Consider the following 24,289-nt stretch of genomic DNA (forward strand, 5'->3'; position numbering starts at 1 on the left):
TTCCCTTGGCTCTATCTCAAAGCCTCTGCCTAACTTTTTAAAAGGCAGATTGCATAGTAGCTACAGTACTGATCTTAGAGTCAAGAAAAACTTGTCTCCTGCTAGCTAAACCTTAATTTTTCTAGACATAAAATGAGCATCATAATGCCTATATATTTGCTCCTCAGAAATATTATAAGTTCATCAATATAATGTATGTATAATACTTTGGACCAGCTAGTTGCCACAGAAGTGAGAATGCTATGCCTGGAGTTAGGAAGGACTTCTCCTTTTTCTTTTTTTAAAGGAGTTCCTTCTTTTCTGTAACCCTGGGTATATTAACCCTATTTTCCTCAGTTTCCTCATGTGTAAAATGAATGAGAGAAAGAAATAGCAAACTATTTTAGTATCTTCATCAAGAAAATTCCAGAAGGAATCACAAGGGTCAGAAAAACTGGAAAACAAGAAAAACATTTAGCATTTTGCTTCTATTTTCCCTGAATCAAAACAATGATTATGTGGGGAATTGGGGTGGAGCAGAACAATTCCTGATAATATAGAAAGATAGGTATAGAAAAAAAATTGAGAGCTCTTCTCCTTTTTTCTGGAGTCAGAGTGAGTCTTGTGTTGGCAAAAGGGAAAGGTCACTCAATAAGATAACTGGACTTTAGCCTTTGTGGTACTTTCTCTTTCTTTCTTTGACCTTGTTATTCAAAATTCTGAGAGAGGAGTAGCTGATATGACTGGGGACCACATTAAAAGGCCTGGATATCATGACTAGTACTTCTGAGAAGCTTCAGCATCATGAAAATGAAGCAATCAGGGTGAAGCCAGTATATCTGAAAAATATCTTTGAATGAGAAGCAAAAACTTGTAAATGATAGATTTAATATTTAATATGTGGATCAATAGTTTATTTCATATCCTAGGTAAAATTTGGACTTGGGCACAGTGAAGCAAAATGATTTCTTGAAATCTAGTTCTGAAAACCAGGCTTTGATATATCTCATAGGCATTCAAGCTACTTGACTATGCCTTTAAACCTCAATCACTCTGGCTCTCCCTTACTAGACAATAATAGGTCTCAACCAAAGTCTCATTATTTGGGCTTTGATGGCTCAAAGTGAATGTAAATAGCAATTTTTTCTGTTCTTGCCAAAAACTGAGGATCTTCCCTTCCTAGATTGATTATTTCTGAATGTAAACTGATCCATTTTTTGCCTCAATTCTTGCCTAGCCTTTATTCACTATAAGTGTTGCCTCAGAAAAACTTAGACCCAAGAAAAAGCTTGAAAAATCTTCCACTATACTTGATGCCATCACCAGTCATCCTGACCTATGACTTGCCACTGGATTTTGGAAGAGAGAGTGAAGCCGATGTCTTTGCATAGCCCTGCTTCACTTAAATCCAATTTACTTATAAGTCATGATATCATTGTTCCTCTTCAAGAATAAAAGATGAACAAGAACAACCATAGCCCAATAATACAAAATGTATTATAAATAGAAATTTAATATAAACTAAAGAAAAATATTTTAATTAAGTCTAAAACGGTTTTCACCAAACTATGATTATCCTTGTTTATACCCTTAAATCCAAAGTCCTGTTTTCTTTCTTCTTTTTATCACTCATGTATCTATACTTAGAACATTCTCATGAATAAAGTCAATTCCCTTTCATTCATTCATTCATTCATTCATCCCATGTGGATCAATAGTTTATTTCATATCCTAGGTAAAATTTGGACTTGGGCACAGTGAAGCAAAATGATTTCTTGAAATCTAGCTCTGAAAACCAGGCTTTGATATATCTCATAGGCATTCAAATGGAGCTACTTGACTATGCCTTTAAACCTCAATCACTCTGGCTCTCCCTTACTGGACAATAATAGGCCTCAACCAAAGTCTCATTATTTGGGCTTTGATGGCTCAAAGTGAATGTAAATAGCAATTTTTTCTGTTCTTGCTGGGATTCAGCAAGTGAAAATGTCTAATTGGAAAATGGAGATTTTTGTTTAAAGAATAAATAGACCAACATCACTAGATGGCAAAATACATCATGGAGAGTATATGATTTAAGAAGACTGGAGAGATTGGGGATGGGGGCAAGTAATGGAAATTTTTGAATGCCAAACAAGGAAACAATCAGGAAAGGCAGCACGTTGTAACAGTTAATAGAGAATTGCTGTAGAAATGCTGGTGATCTGGTTTGGTTGCTGACTGAGCACATAATTTAACCCTTCTGGGCTTCACCTTCCTCATGTGTAAACATCTCTTCTAGCTCTATGATCCTATTCTACTATGGACAGAAATTGAAGAGAAATAATTTCCTTTTTATTAGTGGAGTTCTCAAATAGAATGGATTGCCATGGTAGATAATGAATTTCTTTTCTCTGAATAGGTTCAAATCAAACCTCTGTGACCATTTGTCAAGAATGCTATAAAAGGGATTCATCTATTGGTCATGGAATTGCACTAGATAATGTCTAAGTACACTTTCCAGCTTTGTAATTCTCTAGTTGTAGATACCTTCTGGACAGTCCCTGGGACTTGTCAGCTTTCCTGGTACTTGGAGGATGCATGGATCCTTCTGCTCCCAAGTTGAATCAAGTGGCCCATTGTGAAGGGTCAATATCTTGACTTCTGGGTTTAATTATAGCTTACATTCACTAAGGAATCCCCCAATGCTGAGTTTTCTGATTTTCATATTGAAATATTTGTTTTATATCACTCTTTTACAAAATGTATTATAAATAGAAATTTAATATAAACTAAAGAAAAAATATTTTAATTAAGTCTAAAAAGGTTTTCACCAATGCAACATTTGATGAAATCTTAGGAGATAATAACTGGCCAGCTTCTTTCCAGATCTCCCTCCTTTTTTCCTCAGTATAAGTTTTTTGTCTTTGGACTAATGGATCTCTAAGTTCTCATTCACCACCAGCAATATATGACTATAAATCAATGTCAAACAAGAATGAATGCAGGCTACATTGGTTGTTTTCCTAAAGGATGATACAACTAGAAGAGACTGGAGAACAAGAATGACAATTAAAATGTTGGAATGTCCATCTACATTGGCTTCATCATAAATATTTGTAACAGAGGTACACATTTTCATAATGTTAATGAAAACCACTATTGTTGTGATCCATTTTTCATTTGGAAGCAAGAATAGCTATCACCAACAATGTGAAACTCAATTATAAATGAATTGCTTTGTAATTATAAATTGACAAATACAGTAATTATTATAGCAGGACCATGGTAATTAGTTTGTAGACACTTATTCTAGAATCTTATCATACTTCCCAGTCAAAAAAAATATCACCAACTCTATTCAGCAACACAGACTTTGAGTCAAATGCTTTCCTGAAGATCTATGTTGATTATGACTTCTGATGTTGCAGTCAAACTTTCCCATATTATGCCAGTTGCCAGGTCATCCTCCACAGCTAATGCCAAGAAGTTCTTTTTTTCAGAAACATGAGAAGATTGCTCATTACAGGCAAGACCTAGGTAAAATAATTTGGTTGCTGAGTCTAAGTTTTAGGAATTTAAAATGAATGTAAAGAAAGACAGCATTTGCTAACACCCTCTTCCAATGTTTCATTGTGGTTCAGAGATGATGCTAAATTCTTGAAGACTGTGTCAATGTTGGCATGCTCCACAAAGCCAGAGAGACTTAAAATACCATCACAGAGATGAATAAATGTGTGGCACTTTTGGAGTCCTCTTCTTACATTCAGAGTTCCTATGATAGCCCAAAATAAAAAAAATTAGTATGGGCTGACATTCATAAAAACAAGTGCTCCATGAGCTCTTACCACAGTATATAGTTTTTCTCTAGCCAATCACAAGACAAACTTGTTAATAACAATTTCTAGTTTTTATTTGCAACACAAGAAATATGGCTACACATATTTTAGAATGTATATTTTTTTGAGTTACTTTTTTGCACTGTTTTATTGATATCTTTTGTTTTGAAAGTACCAACATTTCTGTATATATTCCTCTTTCTTCTTTTCTAGCAATGACCCATCCTAGATAGCAAATTATTTAAAAGAGGAATTCCACAAAAATAACTGCTTGTCAAATGAGTCCAAAATTATGTGCAATGCTCCACATCCATAGCTCCCTACCTTTTCAAAGAAGGAAAGGTAACTACATTTTCTTATCTTTTCTCTGGGACTAAGCATGGTCAGTATCATTAGCATGCAGTTTCATTTTTTGTTCTTTCCATTTACATTATTATAATCATTGTGTACATTGTTTTCCTACTTTGGCTTTGGGTCATATGTTTGCTCAGATTTATCCAAATTCCATATATACACCATTTCTTGTAATATATTATTTTATTATTTTTGCCTTTCATATTTAATTGAGCCATGAGAATTCCCAATCAAAGATTTGCTTTGTTACCAGTAAAAAATGCTGCTACAAAAATTGCATTGTTAATGGGTCCTTTCTGTAATTGTCCTCCCTGCCTGAATAGTGGGATTTGCAACTCCAAAGAAATGAAATTTTAGGTACTTTCTCAACATGATTGCAAATTTCTTTCCAGAAGGATTGGATCAATTTATGTAAGTGTATAAGAACCTTTTTTTTTTCTTCTGTTTTTGACCTTCCTGGGGCATATGGCCAGTACTGGCTTCTTTGGATAAAGATTATCATTTAATGATTCCAAATTATTTCCTAGAATGATTGAAATAATTCACTGTCCCACAACATTTCTAACCATGATATTTTTATTTTTATCATCTTTTTAAACCTTATTTAAAAAAAAACACTTTATTTGCCAAAAAAATCATACTTATTTCCTTTTAAGGAAAGTTCCTATAAGAATAATTTGATTCATAGAATATTTGTTGGGCACAGAAAGCTGGTTGTTGCCAACATTTTATCAAATAAATTACTTTTTGTTAATACAGTTTCCAAATCTATATTGTTGTGAAGAAATGCTGAGAAGTTGTCTGGAAGCCAAAAAAAAGGGTTCATTTACCCTAGTTACTTCTGCTTTTAGAAATATAGAAATAGAGCTAAAAAGCTAATAGGTTAAAAACAGTAGATCTAGTGGCATAGAATCTATGTATTTTTAAAGAAAGATTCTTATATATCAAGGACTTCAAGTGGAAGTAGTACATGGTTTACTGGAAAAAGAATCAGTCTTGAAGTAAAAGAGTATAAATTTGAGTTCTAATTCTAGAATTTATCACTTGTATGACCCTAGAGTAGCAAGTCACTTAATGACTCTGTCCAGTAGTTTTCACATCTATAATTTAAAAATAATGATAGTAATTGTATAACCTGTCTTAAGGAGATGTAAGAAAAATGCTTTATAGACTTTAAAGTTCTCAAGAAACATACATTATTATTATTAGAGAAAAGTAGCTCAGGAATGGGGTATAGTTTTCATTTCAAGCCTGGCTCAGCCCATGATTCCCAAAATTACTTCTCTATCTTTTTCTCCAATGGCTTCCTAACATCAGCAATGTTTCCATTCCAATGGTCCCCAACTCCAATTGATGAGTTCATCCCTAGAAGCTTCATTTGAGGAAACACCACTATTACCATACTCATTTCAATTCCAGATTGGTTCATGACTTCCTGGACTACTTTTCCATCTGTCTAATTGCAATTCATCCATTCCAACGTCCTCTTTCTTTTTAAAATGTGGTATCTTTTCCTATTGGTATACAGGCCCACTAAGAGTAGAAACTGTCTTTCTTTTGGCTTATATTTGTATTCCCAATACTTAGCACAGTGCCTGGAACATAACAATTACTTAATTAAAGTTTTATCTATCTTTTTCTATTTGTCTTATATTAGGTTCTCATATTACATCACTTTTAGAGATGTGAAGGAAGTATGTGCTTAATGAATGGAGTACTGGGCCTAGAGTGAGGAAGTCCAGATAGAGCCACAATTTACTGTGTGATACTGGAAAAATTACTTCATTTGTATCTTCCTCAGTCTCCTCAACTTTAAAGTGGGGGGTAATTATGGGGTACCTCATGGGGTTTTTGTGAGGATCAAATAAGATAATATTTATAAAGAATATAATATAATGTTGACACACCACAACTTCTTAATAAATACTTGTTTTTTTCAGGGAAAAAGTGAAATATTTTGGGAGGAAAAAGATTTTACTTTATATTTGTTTTAATTTATTATTTTCCTTCAAAAAACAACAACAAAAATAATGAAAACCCCAACCAAACAACCAATAAAATAAATAAACTGGAAATAAAGTTATTCTAACTGACTGGGGAATAACTGAAGAAATTTTGTCATATGAATGCGATAAAATATCTTTGCATATAAGGCAATGTAAATATGAAAATTTTAGAAATAAATTGAAGTAAACAAAGAAGGAAGCCACATGTAGAGTGACTGTAATAATGTGAAGAACTGTAGCACAAAAGAACATGAGAACTTAGATCAGGGCATTATCTTGGTTGCAAAGAAAGATGATGAGCCCCATCTTTCTCCTTTGCGTAGAGAGGGACTACATTCTACTTGTGATATAAGGTATATGCTGTCAGGAAGAGTCAATACATTTATTTGTTAAGGGATGAATTTTTTGGAGAAGAGAAGCATTTCTAATAACAATGATATGAAAAGAAACATTGAATTAAAAAACATATCTCTTTCCCAATGGTTTTCCCTATTTGAGTCCAAGAACTAGAATGTACCCTTAAATTTCATCTTAATAAGTTTGGTGTCAGTCATATAAATTAGCAAATAAGCAAATAAATAAATAAATCAGTGAATGAGTGAATCTTACATAAATACACAAATATTTTAAAATGTTTTTCTTCTGTCTGCCAAAGCATTTCTGTCCCCAAGTATAATACCATGATATTTTGAATAAGTAAAATCGTGCAAAGGAATAAACATAAGATTTGTAGTCAGAGGACTTTGGTTCAACTCTCATCTCTGTCACATTACGTATATGACTTTGGGCAGGCCACTTAATCTTTATGGGCCCCTGTTTCCTCATCTATAAAACAAGAGACTTGGAATAGACAGCCTTCAAGGTTCTTCCTGGCCTGTTGTTTTTTTCCTAACTGATAATTTATTTTATAGCTGTAAAAAGAAACAGAAAAAAATAGGGTTATATATTAATAATTTCTTAATACTTTAAAATACTCAATAAACATTCTATCAGTGGTGTTTCTAAGAGAGTATTTAATTAGGAAAAAAGGCATAAATACAGCTAAAACCTATAGTCCTGGTAGTTGTTGAAATGTCAGTCATGTCAGACAAATTGTGACTGCAGATTTGCTCAAGCCCTTATGGTCTTGGAAAAGGCAATTTACTTCACATGAATACTTTATTCCCAAGATGGTGTTTGTCTAGAGTAGGCTTGATATAACATCAGGCCAAGAGGGACTAATTCCATGTTTAGTATATCTAACATTGTTAACAAACTTTTTTTTTACCATTAAAGCCAATTGAGCCATCACACTTGAATTGTAATACCACAGTCCTACACGTGATTAGAAAGGAGATAGAAATGGCACTAAAGAGAAAAAAAGACCAGAAAAGCAGCCAGATTAAAGCTATAGAGCTGAGATTCATGCTGGATGAAATACAGTTGTGGGGGTGTTGTGTTACTGATATTCAAGATATTTTAAGTAAATGAGAATATAACAAAGGCATGGGAAAAAATCCTCATTAATCCTAAGAAAAGGCAACTGAGAGAATAGCAATTACTATCTCTATGCCTACTTTCCCATTTATACAAAATATTTGAATTGAGTGCACTTTTGAGGGGTAGAAATAGGACAAATAGATCATATAGTTGCCATTTCACAATTGACTGGAAGATGGAGAGACTATAAAACTTTTTTATCTTTGTTTTTTGTTGAAAAAGCATTTGATTCAGTAGAGAAAAACACCCAAGAGGTTTTCTTTCAAAGTATTGTCCTCAATTATCCATTAAAATAATTCAAGATTCTTTGAAAGATATAACAACAGAAATGATTCAATGACCATCTGATTGTAAACTATAGAAAAGTGGATAAAACAAGAGAGCAAATGGTGTTTGTTTCTGGGTATTTCTGGAGATGGTATGGTCCTCTAAATGTTCTTGTCCATGGATGACATTATGCTGGCTGGATCAAATATGAACATTACAGAGCTTCTTGCAAGTAGGTGAAGAAGATCTACTTCCAATATCATCTGACATGCATTAACCTATAGAACTTGTTTATCTGTATACACACATACACACATCTCTATCTGAAATAGACATATGCATATGTATATACATACATATATATGTATATATACAGAGACAGAGAGAGAGAGAGAGAGAGAAGGAAAGAGAGAGAAAAAGAGAAAGAGAGAGAGAGAGAGAGAGAGACAGAGAAGGAGAGAGAAAAAGAGAAAGAGAGAGAGAGAGAGAGAGAGAGAGAGAGAGAGAGAGAGAGAGAGAGAGAGAGAGAGAGAAGAAGAGGGAGAGAGTTTACAAAGTGTTTACTTGTCTCTCCTTTTGGACTGTGATCTTCTCAAGAGCAGGAACTGGTTTTTGTCTTCTTTGCCTTCTTTGGCATAGTGCTTGCAACTTTGTAGATACTTACTAAATTCTAGTTGATTGACTGACAGTACAGATAGACAATAAATTAGGCTCAGAGGTGAAAATGGGAAGCAGAACAACCTGGATTGCTTTTAGAAAGGTGAAGTGCTCCCTTAATGACTCCTGTCTTCCCCCAAGCACAAAGGCTCATTCATATTATCATAATCTTTTCATATGTTTCTCTGTGTTGATAAGGTATGGAATATAACAATTTCCAAAGAATTAAAATGGATAATACACAAAGGAAGATGGAGAGGTGAATAGTGACTATAAGCAGGATGCAATTCATAGTCAGGAATTTCAAAGAAGAATAGGAATAAAAGATGTTGACAAGAAAATTTATGATAGGAAGAGATGGGTTCTTCACATTGAGAGTTCTAAGGACATAGGTAGACTGAATTTTCCTCTGTTATACTTGTGATATCAGAAGAAAGTGAAGAAGGCCTCTAGGACATTGAGTGGACCTCTTGTGATGAACTCAGGGACAAAAAATCGATGCATCTTTTGAGGGACCAGTAAAACAATGAGATCAAGATCTATTTGAATAATGAACCTCTATTAGTAAATGAGATTTGAGTTTAGGTATGTAAAAGCAGAAAGTGTGATTATTAGGTATTATGAGCCTGTTTAAATTATAGGACTGTAAGTGGGTTGTCAATATAGTAAGAGCATTTGTATGTGGCATTGGTTTGTAAGTTGTAAGAAAGTTGGAGGTATTGTTCAGGTGTGGCTCATGAAGGACTCTGGATTGTCCCCTCAAGCAAATCTCCATTTAGATAAATGAGAAATGAATGCATTGTGGCAGGTGCTTCTTGCAGAATTTGATAGGTGAGATTGAGAAACCTAGTGCACCTCTTAATAGGGTAACTCGATAATATTTGGGAGACCATGATGATGAAGCCCTGGCAAATATAAATATTTGTTTGATATAGTTCTAATGCCTTGTGGTTTATAAATGGGAAAACAAATTTGGATGGACTGTGTGTGTGTGTGTGTGTGTGTGTGTGTGTGTGAGAGAGAGAGAGAGAGAGAGAGAGAGAGAGACAGAGAGACAGAGAGAGACAGAGAGATAGACAGAGACAGAAAGAGAGAGAGACAGAGAGACAGAGAGAGAGACAGAGAGACAGAGAGGCAGAGAGAGAGAGATGGAGACTGTCTGAGACAAGACATTGGCAGAGAGCAGGGTCATGAGAAAATTTATAGATTATCTATGCCAGCTTGCTCAATTTATAGATGAAGAAACTATGTAAAACAGAGACATGAATTTCCTGTGCTCCGGGTCACACAGGCAATAAAACGTAGAGCTTAGATTCCAGTGTAGCTTCTCTGACTTCAGGCACCAGACTGTCTGCCATGGTACCATTTTTTCCCCCTACACCATCACAGGCTCACAGATTTAAAGCTAGAAGGGACCTTGAGGACTATTGAGTCCAGTCTCCTTAGAGATTCTTTTATTCTGATGGCACTTGGGTCAGGGGTTAGCTCTTTGTTCTGAAGTGAGCTTGGCCCTTGCAGGTGAAAATACTGGGATAGCAGCCTTGCTAGAGACTTTGTGAAGGCTCTCAGAAAGATGAGAAATGATCTTTCATTTGGCAGAGAACATCAGATTGTTGGTAGTCATTGCAGGACCTCGTTGGAATTGTTACAATATGTCCTCGTGCTTAATTGATTTGCATAAAATATGCATTGTTTATTTGACTATATGGTTGGCATTATGAGTGTGTTTATTTTTAGATCCTGCTCTTTCTGTGTTCCTGGGAACTCTGAAGTTGAAAGTTTTCTGTATTCAAGGCGGGCACAAGAAAGGCTTAATGACTGATTGAGAAACCTCAAATTGAGCAGTAAGCAGATAAACACAGCATGTGGGGCTCCAAGATAGAAAGCAGGGTGTTTGGGCATATTGTCTAAATGCAGCCACTTTAATAAAATCTGGTATTCCAAGTTTAATAATAAAGACACATTTTTAGATTGAAATTGAAAAATGAAAGGGGGGGAGCTACTAATCTCCATCTGTTAGTTTCAAGAACGGGACTGATTTTTGATTGGTCCAATCTTACTCATCTTTTGGTACATACTTGTTTTTATATTGTCCCTCCCATTTGATTGTAAACTACTTGAGGACAGGGACTGTCTTTTGCCTTTCTTAGGCTTAGAACAATATCTGATCCAGTGCTTATTGACTGACTTGATACTTCAACTAGAGATATCAAATATAAGAATGGGAGGCCTTTTAGAGTAATGAATTTCCTCATAGAACTCTTAGAGTGAGAAATGAGAGAGGCTAGATGTTCAAATTCCACCTCAAGTACTTAGTAGCCCTTGATCAAATTACATAATAGCCTTTGTTTGCCTCAATTTCCTTAAATTGTCAAGTGTGAATTATAATAGCATCTCACCCAGAAATGTTATGAAGATCAAATGAGAAGATTTGTAGTGTTTAGTACAGTGTCTGATACATAGGAGATGCTATCTAAATGCTAGTTATTATTAACTATTATTATTAATTTATCATAAATGAGTAAAAGGGATTCTTATCAAAATGTGGGTAGGATGAGGTGACTCTAAAGTCCCTCCTACCTCTCATAATCCTGTTATTTTATGGCCTAGATTAAATGTCATCATTTGTATGAAATCTTTCCTAAGTTTCCCAGTTGGAAATAATCTTTCATTGTTCAATCCTTCAATAAAAACCACAATTTTCAGCTAGATAGTTTAGTGGAGAAACTGCTGGCCTTAGAGTCAAGAACACCTGAATTTCAATACTGCTTCAGACAAAGTTCTGGAACCACTACAAAATATAACTGATTGTTAGGTGGAGTAATGGAAAAAGTACTAGATTTGGAGATAGGAAGTTCTGAGTTCAAATCCTTCCTTATTTACTTACTAATTGTGTTATCCTGGGCAAATCTGTTAATCTCAAATTGCCTCAGTTTTCTCAACTCTAAAGCAGGTACAATATCTACTTCTTAGAGTTGCTGTGAGGATCAAATGAGATAATAATTAGAAAGTGGTTAGCACAGTATCTGACACATAGTAATATTTTATAAATACCTATTCCCTTTTCTTCCTTACCACTATCTATTTCCTTTTAACTTCATCTGTAAAATGGGAATATCTCTTAGGGTTATCGTGAGATTCACCTGAGAATCTATATGACATGCCTTGCAAAACATAAAGAGCTCTGTATTAGCCACTATTATTAATTATTAATATATTATTAATACAATTATTATAAAAAATGCTGTAGGTGTTATTTTTATTGTCATGTTCTAAATTTGTAAGCACTTAGTCTCCTTCAAAGTCTCCCTGAATAGCTCTATGACATAGATCTTATAGGAATCATTATTCCCATTTTATTGATGAGAAAACAAACTCTCAAAGATGACTCACCCTTATCATGTAATTAGCAAATATTAGTGATGGAATTTAAATTTAGGTCTTCCAGATTCCAAGCCTAGAACATTTTCTATTATGTCAAATGGCATCACTTACACAATAACAGCACTTACTGTGCTTTTCATATACATTAATCATGTTGTATTTTGTATGCTAGCTATTTATTTATTTGTCACATTCTCTTTCCACCCCAATTTGATTGTAAATTACTTATAGGCAAGAATTATGTTCCATTTTATCTTTGAGTTTCTCCTAATGCCTTGCAGGGATTTGCTGGTAATGCTCAGCCAGCCACTGTTGAGTTGATTGACTGAGGCAGTGATCATTTCTTGATGGTAGTATGCTTAAAAAAGGCTCTGGTTTTAATATGACTAAGTCTCTTGAGAGTTGAATTTGCAAACTGAAGTAAAATTAAGTAACATCAGTAAGGAACATCACAGGGAACAGATAATGAACCTTGTAAATTATTTGTCAAGTAAGAATTAGGTTGATGGCCTCTGTTGAGTTAGCAATCAATGTTTAGGAACAAAGTCTTGGGAGGTAATTGGGATAATTCTTTTCAAGTTGTTCCTAAGGTTAGTTTATACTTTTAAAGATTTATTATGCATTTCATGTGCCATCTCTTTATACTTAACTCCTCTTCCTGTACTTCTTGATCTATCTCAACTCTCCTTTTCTCTCATCCTCACACATGGCACTCTCTATCTTCTGTCTTCAGGCCTTTGCGTCATTAGCCATCTTTCATTCCAGAATGATTTCTTTCCTCAGCATAGAATACACAGTCCTTTGGAGCAGACATGATTTCATTTTTAAAAAAATTCACATCACTTAGCACAGTGCCTGACATCGAGGCTACTTATAAATACTTGTTGATTGGTCAATAATAGATGCTTGATAAGAAATACCATATATATGAAAACAATTTGCTTTTGAGTTTTGTTGAAGGAAAGGGACTAAAGTCCCATTAGACAGTAAGCTTGTCTTACCCAGACAAAGCAGAGGTGGGACAATGATCCCCTTCTTCTAAACTGAAGTACTGCATCTTGAAAAGGAATTAATCTCAGTTTCAGACATCCTACTTTTCATCTGCTCTAAGAAACATAAATGTGGCAGAATAAATTAGATACCAATAATGCAGAATTTGCCCTTTTCAGATTCAGAACTAGATGGCTACGTGGGCAGATTTCTTGCTTCCCAGTTCAGATAAAAAGAAGTATCTTCCTGCTTTGCAACTGGCAGAGCCCTTGAAGAAGGGAGGAATTTTTCTTCTTATCACTTCAGAAATCAGTTTTCTGAGCAGCATTCAAAGTGTTTCAGTCTTTATAGAGAGAAGATCATTATCTATGACTCACCTTTGTCCTTAAATATTTACCTAGCCATTTGTCTTTTAAAGTAGTATATATATATATATATATATATATATATATATATATGTATGTATGTATGTATGTATATATGTATACACACATTTATTTATCAAAGGTATTTCTTAAACCCAGGCTCAGGGATGTTATTACATTAATTTAATAGAGGGATAGAACATCAAGATTAAGTGATAATCAACAAAAGTCAAATCCATAATCACTAAATTCCTACTTTGTACAGAGTACTGTACTGGGAGTTGTTAAATCCATAGGTTGGCTAAAACTAGGCTCCTATCCTTATGAGTTTTACATTTACTTCCAATATGATATACATATAGAAATTACTATCTTTCCTATGTGATATACATACACAGATTGCTGTTATTAAAAAATGCATGATCAGTTCATTAATGAGGTGTGTGCGAAACACTACTGTGACATGGGAATGGGGCAAGTTATTTGCTTGGAATCAAGTAAGATTTCCTGGAATAGGTGGGTCTTGAGTTGAGATTCAGAGAATAGGATTCAACAGGTAATGGAGGAGGAAGGAATTAAAATGTATAGGGAATAGCTCAAAAAGAGATACATACATGTTATGCCATGAAACAAATTGCCTATTAATGGAATAATTAAACTCTATTTATATAAATTAATGGTGTAAACACTAAAGGGTCAGGAAATTGAATGTAGGCTCAACCAATAAAATTCAGATAAGGCTGGATCTATATTCAACTTTCATGATTGTTTGCTCTCATACTTGGATTCAAAAATATAAACTTTAAAGGTTCAAGATGGGGGATGAGGCCTCTTGGCAACAGTTCATCTCAAAAAGAGCTTGATGTGCATTATAATGCATTATAATTTAATATAAACCAAAACTAAACCAAAAAAAAAAAACCTAATGTGATTTTTAAAGTGGTATAAAAGGGGCCAAAGTGTGCAAATCTGGTAAAGTGATAATCCTGATGAATTGGTTTCTACCCTGAACTAACTCTCATCATATACTCTCCCATTCCCTCAAAGCTCCAATACATAACAGTGCTGTCACGGAGTTGGTTCCTTATTTCCCTTCTATATTGGGTAGTTTAGTCACATGGTGATGTTGAGGCTGGAGGACAATTTCTAGCACTGGCTATTTAGCAGGCAGATTCTGAGTCTGTTTATATTGACTGGGTTTAGGAATACTGGAGAGAGTTGGACTAAATCAGTAGGAATGAATTAGACACCTCAATTTCCAAGAATGTAGCTATGTTGGACCCACATGCCCATGATTTAGTGTGACAGTGTGAGCATAATAAGGAAGGCTAAGTGTGGAATTTATCTTATAGACAAGTAAGTGACAGCTGTTACCAAATACCCTTTTCAGAACTAGCCTCTCATCTTCTGAGCCTGCCCATCTCATCCTCTAAATAGTAGACAAAGCTTTTGGAGACAGTGTTTATAAACTAGTATAACAGAGATGACCATTTTTTTAGGATGGAGGGCAAGTGAATCAGTTAAGGTATCAGTGTGGCAGAACAAGTGAAGCTCTTGGGGACCCTGGATTCTGGGTGACTTGTAGATTGTGTCAGGCTTAGGGTTCTACCATGTTGTATGTATTCCCCAGGGATAGTCTACTGTTAGACTGTACTATAAGCTGTTGGATGTTTGAAGGCAAAAAAGGCACAGAAAACATTCTGATATTTGGTAAATCATGAGACTAAATCAAAAGGTCAGAGACAACAGTGCCCTTAATAAAACATTCTGAACCTTTTGTGATATACTATGCTTGCATGGGAATTCATGATTTGTTCACTCAGATGTTTTGGAGCCCAATAAACAGCCATCTTTTGCACTAAGAAAGTCATGAGACCAGAGCAAGAGGAAGTGGTTAGGTTAAAATTAATCCCCCACTCAGAGAATGCTTAGTTTTTTTTTTTTTTTTTTTTTCTGCTTTTCTTTGCCTCTAGAGGGAAGAGATATGAGTAACGGATAGAAATTGCACAAAGGCAAAATTTAGGCTGGATGTAAGGAAAAACAACCTTTAAACCTAACTAAAAGTACAATGGGTCATCTTGGTGAGGTTAATGGACTTTTTGTCACTGAGGATCTTTTTGCCAAAGCTTGGGTAACATGACTTTGGATAGGAGGAAAGGGAGAGATGAGAGAGAGAGAGAGAGAGAGAGAGAGAGAGAGAGAGAGAGAGAGAGAGAGAGAGAGAGAGAGAGAGACACAGACACAGACACAGAAAGAAAGAGAATTGATAACTATTTGGGAGAGAAACCTTGTTCAGGCATTGACTTGATTGAATCAATTTTGAGATCTTGTCTGAGTGAAGGCTTCTGAAGTTCTAAATGTTTTAAAGTTATTTCTCCTATTAAACTCAAATCTACTTCTCACCATTCCTAGCTCTCTTCTCTGGATCAATCAGAGAAAAAGCAATCCTTTCATAAGACAACCTTTCAAATGCATGAAAATATGTTTCTGAGAAGTCTCTTCTTCAAATTAGCCATCCCTAGTTCCTTCAGCTTTCCAGAGCAAAGATCCTTTCTCTGGCCACCACTTGAGCTTTTGTGTGTTGTTTTTCCTATTAAGTAAGTTGTTTCTTGAGGATTGGGAGTATATTTGCTTTTGTATTTGTATTTTCAGCACTTAGCATAGTGCTTAGCATAATAACTACTTTTTCATTGACTCTTCTTCATATAATATGGCAATCAGACCCTTCACTATCCTGCTCAACATAAACTCAATTAGAAACAGATCTCTGCAAATCATGGTTTGACTTTGAAAACTACAAACGAATATTATCCATGTTATATTATTTTTTATTTTTAAAAAATTTCTAAGTTATATTTTAATATTTTCTGGCAAAAATGGAGTTTTATAGTCTATGAATTAGACAACACTGCATTTAGAACTTGACCATGCCTCTCAAAGTGTAATACCTCTAATTACATTATATAAATACACACACACACACACACACACACACACACATATATATATATATATATACACACACACATATACACATATACATATGTGTTTGGTCAGTGAGAAGTTAAATAATTATGGAGCAATCCTGTTCAAAATGCCAGCTGCCTTGCCATATTAAATCATTTCTTTTGCTACCACTGCTAGATGATGACCCTGAAATAGAAAAATAATTGCCTCCTTGATCTCTTAGATTTAAACTTTTCTGAGAAAACTAGGGCAGGTGACAAGTTCTTCCTAGAGAAGTTTCCCCATTTATAAAATGGGAATATTAGTAACATTTACTTCTCAGGCTTGCTGTGAAGATCAGGGGAGACAATATTTCTTTGAAAAATCTTACATTGTCATATAAATGCATGTTATTGTTGTACAGTCATTTTCAGTCATTTCTGAATCTTCATGACCTCATTTGGGGAATTCTTGGCAAAGATGTTGAAGTGGTTTGCTATTTCCTCCTTCAAATCACTTTAGAGATGAGGAAACTGAGGCAAACAAGGTTAAGTGGGGCTCAGGGACACACAACTAGTATCTGGGGTTGGATTTTAATTGGGATATTTTTGAATCTAGGTTTAGTATCCCATCTACCTCACCATTTAGCTCCCCAGGCTTTGCATAGAAGCTTAGTCACTGAGGTGAGGCAAGATAGCATTTCTGGCATGGTGCACAGCTGATACAAAGCAGTATCCAAAGATGGAATATCATGAACAGGAAATAGTAAGTAACCTGCTTGGCTGGCACATATGAGAGCCTACATTAAAGAAGCTATGATGGCTTAGTCTGAATACAAGAAGCCTTAATTATTGTCTATGTGTATAGAAGATTGTCCTGTAGAATAGAGATCATCTTTGTTCTGCTTGGTCCTAGAGGAAAGAATGAAGAACAATAACAAATTTAGATTAGAAACAGTCTCCTCATGATTGGGGCTGCTCAAAGGGAAAAGAATCTGTATGTATAAATGTAGCAGCCCTTTTATGTGGTTGCAAAAAAATGAAAATTAAGGATGCACATGAATTGGTGAATGACTGAACAAGTTGTGGTGTATGTGAGGGAATACTATTGTGCTATAAGAAATCATGAGCAGACAGATTTCTGAAAATCTGGACAGACTTACATGAACTGATACAAAGTAAAATAAGCAGAAGTAAAAAACAGTGGACATAGTAACAATATTGTATGATGATTGGCTGTGATAGATTTCGCTCTTGGTAATACAAGAATCCAAGAAAATTCCAAAGGATTAATGATGGAAAATATTATCTACATTCAGAGAAAGAACTGATGGAATCTGAATGTAGACCAAAGCATATTATTTTCACTTTTTTCATTGTGAGTGTGTGTATGTGTTTTCCCCTTTGGTCTGTTTCTTCTTCTGCAACATCACTAATATGGAAATGTATTTTACATAATTGCACATATATGACCTAGATCAAATTACTTATTGTTTTAGTGGAGAAGAAGCTTAGAAAGAGGGATGGAATTTGTAACTCAATTTTTTAAAAAAATAAATTTTAAAATTATCTTTACATGTAATTGGAAAAATAAAATACTACTAAAAAGTAGGGCTGCTCCTAGAAAAAAACTGCCTCATTGGTAAATAAGCACTGTGTAACTTGACAGGGTTTGATAGAACCTGATCAGGGGTTGAGAATACCAGAGAGGATTCATTAGGGAATTATGTTACATAACATCTAAGATTCTCCTTAGATCTGGTTTAGCTCTACTTTCATCCATGATATATGCACATGTTGTATTACTTATTAGAATATAAACTTTGTGAAAGCAGATTGCTTCATTTTTTTGGTCTTTGTACATAACATAGAGAAGGTACTTAAGTGCTAATTGACAAACAATTTCTATGATTTTTAGTTAAGAGAATTTTCTCAGCTACCTTCTTCCATCTTTTTCTCTACTAAGAGGTAAATAGGCAACTGGATGGTGCAGTAGATAGAGTTCAGGACTTCCTGAGTTCATCTGGCTTCAGACATTTACAGCTTTGGGACCTGGGCAAGTCACTTAACCCTATTTGCCTCAGTTTCCTCATTTGTAAAATGAGCTTGAAAAGGAAACGGTAGATCACTCCAGTATTTTTGACAAGAAAACCCCAAATGGGATTATGAAGAGTCAGACATGAAAAATAATGAACAATAATTACTAAAGTTTTGTCCTACTTGCTAAATAAGTGAGGATAGATACACACTGCTCATTTTCTCAAAAACTTCTTTTAATGGAGAAGATTTATTAAGTCTTCTTTCTTTTTTATAAAAATACCAGTTTGCAACACAGATAATATCAATGTAACCTCATTGCTTCACTCTATCACAGAATTATAACCAGTCACAAAATTGTGTGAAGGAGAAGACATGTGAAGATGAATCTGCTATTGGATCTTTGCCTTGTTCATTTTTGCCATACAGCATTTCCTCTACCAACTTTGGAGTTTTCAAAAGCACTGAGGAAATCAACTCCCAAATACAGACAGTGAGACTATCAACTTAGTGCTCAGAATCAGCCTTGATATTTTTTTCAAATGGGCTCATGCTGAGTAACGGCCACATTTAGGATTGTTTTGGAAAGCAACATCTTGCCATATTGACATCCCACAACTAGGCTGACATTTCCTCTCATATTATACCCTGCTTTTCAATTATGAACTCAAGAAGGATGATGCACTGGCTTCTGTCCTCATGCCAACAGAATATAGAGCTCAGTAAGAACTTTACAATTAAGTTAAAGCAAAGCTTTAACTTTTTTCCCCAACAAATCTAAACCTAAGAGTTCTAAAAAGCCCAACAATTATGTTATTTTCTCTGGGCCTCTACTAGTTGAGAAGAGTTGGATCTTTTTGACAAGGTCTGGGCTAAACCTTACCTTTCCTTAGCAAAGGCTTTCTTCCTTGACAGTGCAAATGAAAAAAGTAAACAGGATGTCAGGGAGAATGTGAATAAAGCTGGAGATAATACCCAGATGGTTTTCAAGTGCTCTTGAAGTCATGAGATCCATTGCTATAATTAACAAAAAAAACCCAAAAAACACAACAACTGGATTTTGAAGATAGATCAGACCATAAAAATCACTTAATTTTGCAGATAAGGAAATCCATTTTCAAAAAGTTCCAAGTACCCCCTTAAGTCTTAGAACTGGAAGGGAAACTCAAAGACTAAATAGCTTAATCTCCTAATTTTACAGGTGAGTTAATAGGTCATAGAAGTAAAGTGATTTGCCCAGGATCACACAGGTCCTAGATCTGAATCAATTTTCATAATTAAGTTTAGCTGAAATGATTTGGCAATTCAGGTGAAATTCAGTGATAGAACCAGAACTACATCCTGTGACTCACAAGTACCTCCCCCGCCCTTTTTTTTTTTTTTTTTAACATCAAGCTACCTCTTCTTATCTGTTCATTAAAGCTGCTAGATTCCTATTTAGCAGATCTTTGTTGATCTATTAAGTTATGAAAATTACATTTTCTACCTGTTTTTTTAAAGTGCACTATTGGATTGGAATATTTCCCATGGAGTCTGGCATGAACTTGATAGATTTTTCATTAGATGTGTTTTGGTCTATGTACTCTAGAAATCCATCTATTGGTTCATGAGACCTCTTCACTTTGGAATATCCTTTGCTACTTTTCTTCTTTCAATGGTGAGTTCTTCCTTCAGCTTCCATTTTTTGGGAGGAGCCCAGGACAATTAAATTTTATTTTCCTTTTGCCTTTCCTTTTGACATTCTGGGCTTTGCTAGCATGCTTCAACTGTCATTTCCCTCTATTATCCTGAAATAGCCCACCACGATGTAGGTTCCTCTCCTCCCATTGACAAGTCTCTCAATTTTAGGAGGAGCCCAGGCTGGCCAGACTGTATTTATTTCTTGGTTCTACTTCTCACTTTCCCTTGACTTTGATATCATACTCTTTCCTTCTCCCTCTTTTTCAGCTACCCCTTGTATATAGTTTTCTGTCATTAGAATTTAAACTCTTTGAAGGTAGGGATTATTTCTCTTAATGCTTGTTTTTGTATCCCTATCACCTAGTACATAGTATGTACTTAATTAATGCTTGTTGCCCTGCCTCTCCTTTATTTAATCACATTTCACTAGAAATGGTCTTAGAGGATCCCTAGTTCCTTAGAAAGTGCTCCAGTCCAATCTCCTCCTGACCTAATGCACATATATAAATATATAATCCAAAATTTCCTGATACCATACTCCCATTAGTCTGAACTGGTAAAGTTTTACATAATTTTTAATGAGCCTTTATTCAGGTACTTCCTACATTCTAGAAAACTGAATTTGGGATTTAGTATAGTGAGATAGAGGCAGTATTGAGACAGTCTTTGAAAGAATGATGAACAAAAACAATTAAACTTACTTTGTACTCAAGAAGTTTACATCCTATAAGGGAAGATGTAGAATATATATTTACATATATATAGAATATATATTTATAATATAATGTAATATATATGATGTATATTAATATATAATATATGTGTATGTATACTTATATATCATAGATAATATAATATGTAATCAATTAATTTTTAAACTCAATGAAAATTAACTAAATAATACAACATGCAATAAATTACAGCTAATTTGGAAGGAGAAGAATAGATAGCTGGGGTGGGGAGTCATCAAAAAAAGGCCTTAGGGATATTTTGGCTGAGCTTTGAAAGATACTAGGTATTCCAGGAGTCAGAAGGGAAGATGGAAGACATCCCAAGTAGAAGGGACAATCTTTGTAAAGGCCCATAAATGAGTGAGAGGTAAAATGTTACATGCTATGAAGTTTGATTGGATGACAGAGTATGTAAGAGCAGTAATGTTTCCTGAGCTTGGTAAGGGGCAGGGGCTGGCGTTAGGTGGTGAGAACTTAAGCAAGTCTTCTAATAAGATTCAGTTTATTCCATCTAGCTCTAAATCTATGATTCTAAAAAATCAGGATTTTAAAAATTCTACAGCCATCTCTGTACTTGATTTTTTAAAAGAAGAATCATTGGATTTAGATTTGGAGAGGATTTTAGAGATCATTTGGCTCAATCTCTTCATTGGAGAGATGAAGTCAATTGAGGTCCCCAGAGGGAACATGAGCATGGTCACCTGAAGTGTGTGACAGAACCACAAGTAGAATTCAGGTTTTTTGGTTTTTAATTTATCCATTGTGCCACTACTTGAACAATCTTTGGGTTTCAAAAACCAAAATTCTTAATTTCAGTCTCAAATTTATTGGCTTGTTAAGAATTCATATTGTTTTTCTACTGATTTACAAAGGCAGGTAGGATAGGGAAATAACCTTTCTGGAAGCTGTGTGTTTTTGTTAGTTAATTAGTGACTGTAAAGAATATTTAAATTATGAGGAGAAGACAGTAATGCCAAATTTATCATCTTCCTTTGACAGTATTTAAATGCTGCTAAATTCTGGGCCCAAATCAGAACTGAACTCCAAGAGCATAAATTATTGTGACTCTCTGAGAAGGCTTGAAACCTTCAACGTTTTTAAATTGTTTTTCTTTCCAAAAGCCTGAGCCATCTCAGTGTAGTAAAAGTTTATTCTTTTGACAAGCCCTTAATTAAATACTCAGCTTGGCTGTAGCATCATGAAATTTTTAGTTTTTCACAAGCTTACAGTATGCAGGGGAAATGTATTCAGTTTCTAGACTTTAAAGGACTTGGTAAATTCCCATATTGGAACTGAAAGGAGAGAAAAAAGGCTCACAAAATGAGATGGTGGATTTTCAAAGTCTTAGCTACTTCATTATTTAGCCTAAGTCTGACCCAGAGCACAATGAAGAGATCTGAGTTGTAGTCCAAGTTTGTCATGAATTGGCTGTCTGACTCTGAATAAATAATTTCCCTTAATCTAGTATTTATTTATTTCCTATACAAAATGAAGTGGTTGGAATATTTGATCTCTGATATCCCATCTAGCTTGATAGCTGTGATTCTGAGGGAATACTAGATATTGTAATAAGTTAGCTTCATAGTCTGATGGAAGCAGATTGAATTGTCCAGGAACATTTGTAGAAATACAAAGTGCATAAATGATTTCTGACTGCCCCTGCTTATTCTAACTTAAAGAAACATTCTAACCATGGGCAAGCCAGTTTGGATGCCAGCCCTTAATTAGGAAAGGATATTTCCTTCTATGTAGCTTCCAGAACTATCCTGTACTTATATGCTGAGGGGGAAAATCAAACAATCAGATTCAAGGAAATATAAAGGACAAATATAAGTGAAAGAATAGGATTGAATCTGTCATGCAGTCTTTTACAAAATGAATACACTTAGAAATAGTTGACAGTCACGTATAGCTGAAGTGAAAAAAACATCTCTCCCTCACTGTGTTTGCCCTTTTTCTCCAGGCTCTAACCACTTGAGTGAATGCTGATATTAAAAAATTCAAGTCTTCTACCTTGCTTACCCATTTAGCTTTCACCTGTTCAGTTTCTCCAGAGGCACCGGATTTTGCAGTGTACTAGAAATAATATTGGATTTGGAGTCAAAAATCTGAATTTAAATCCAAATTCTGTGATATATTACATGAATGAACTTGGGCACCATGGACCCTTTCTCAGAATAGAGTTTTAAAATTTAAAAAGTAAATACATAGAATGACAAAGAACACCAATAATACTGAAAAAAAAACCAGTTATCACAATATTAAAAAAAAAACAAAGCAAGTTAACAGATGCCAGATTAAGAATATCTGAGAAATTTATAATTTGACAGTCTACCCAACAAGTAGTAATTCAGGCTCTTCAATCAGATCTTCCAATCATGGGAACCTATGAGTCCCTGAAGAAGCTTTATCTACTTTTGGATCTATCTTTTAGGATTTTTTTCTTACACAAGGCCTGAATTTACTTCACTGCTAGTATCACCTATTGCCCTTGATTCTGACCTCTGAGTGTTCTAAAAATATTGAGTCCTATACTACAACAATCAATGCATAGAAATTCCTAGAATCTGCAAAAAAATTCACTTTCTCCCCAAACAAGATGTGGGGAATCCCTCACATTTCTTTGTTTCCTTTTGTTCCATTTTGCCATTAGTATAATGGTTTTATGGATTTTGAATTCCTTAGTTTTACATCAGGTACAGTTAATATGTCAAATGTTTGTGTCTCTGTTAAATGTTGGCACCTTTTTTCACAGTCTGAAAACAGCTTCCTCTATGACACATTTGAGGAGCTCCACTGATTAATCTTGTCAGCGTAGTGATATTCTTAGACCTCACTCAGAAACATTATGTGATTGTCTTTGACAGTAAAGAAGATGCTTTTGTAAAGCCATTTTCTGTAACTTTAGAGATAGAAGTGAGATTCAGAGACCTAAGTAAAGGAGGATGAGTTAATCTGAAATCTGATTATTGGTGTAACATGGTAATGAGCCTCTCAGCCTGTTATATGAATAAATAAGGATGTCATTGGACTAGGAAATAAGGGAGGAATTCCATCCCACTGCCCCATTCTCCATTCCCTACTTCCTCTAGTTATATCCCAGTATATTTGTAGGGAAATCTTTTTTCAGGATTTTAAAGGATCCATCATCTCATCATTGTGACTACTTAGATTAGTGGAAGTTTTTGCGGTCTTGCTCCATTGCTTAGAAGATACTGCAACATAGCTCATATATGTGGATCAACTTCATGATAGGATGTATTCTTCCTTCCCTTGTAGTAATTGATTAAAATTCTTGGTAGCATCTACTACATTTTAGGTCCTATTCTAAGCATTAGAGATGAAAATAAAGGTGAAAAAAACCAGTTCCTGCTTATAAGGGGCTCATAGTCTAATGGGGAGACAAGTAAGCAGCTATGTACATACAGAACATATCTATGAATTTATATCTTTATTTATGTCTATGTCTATATGTCTATATCTCCATTAAAGGATGTATTGGAGCCAGTTTAATTAGCTTCATGGGAGATAATTGTTAAATTATATTTTAGAAATTAGGCAGGGGAGGATTCTGGGAAGATGGTAGAGCAGGAAAAT

The sequence above is a fragment of the Antechinus flavipes genome, chromosome 3, assembly GCF_016432865.1.
Source record: "Antechinus flavipes isolate AdamAnt ecotype Samford, QLD, Australia chromosome 3, AdamAnt_v2, whole genome shotgun sequence".
In the NCBI taxonomy this organism is placed as follows: Eukaryota; Metazoa; Chordata; class Mammalia; order Dasyuromorphia; family Dasyuridae; genus Antechinus; species Antechinus flavipes.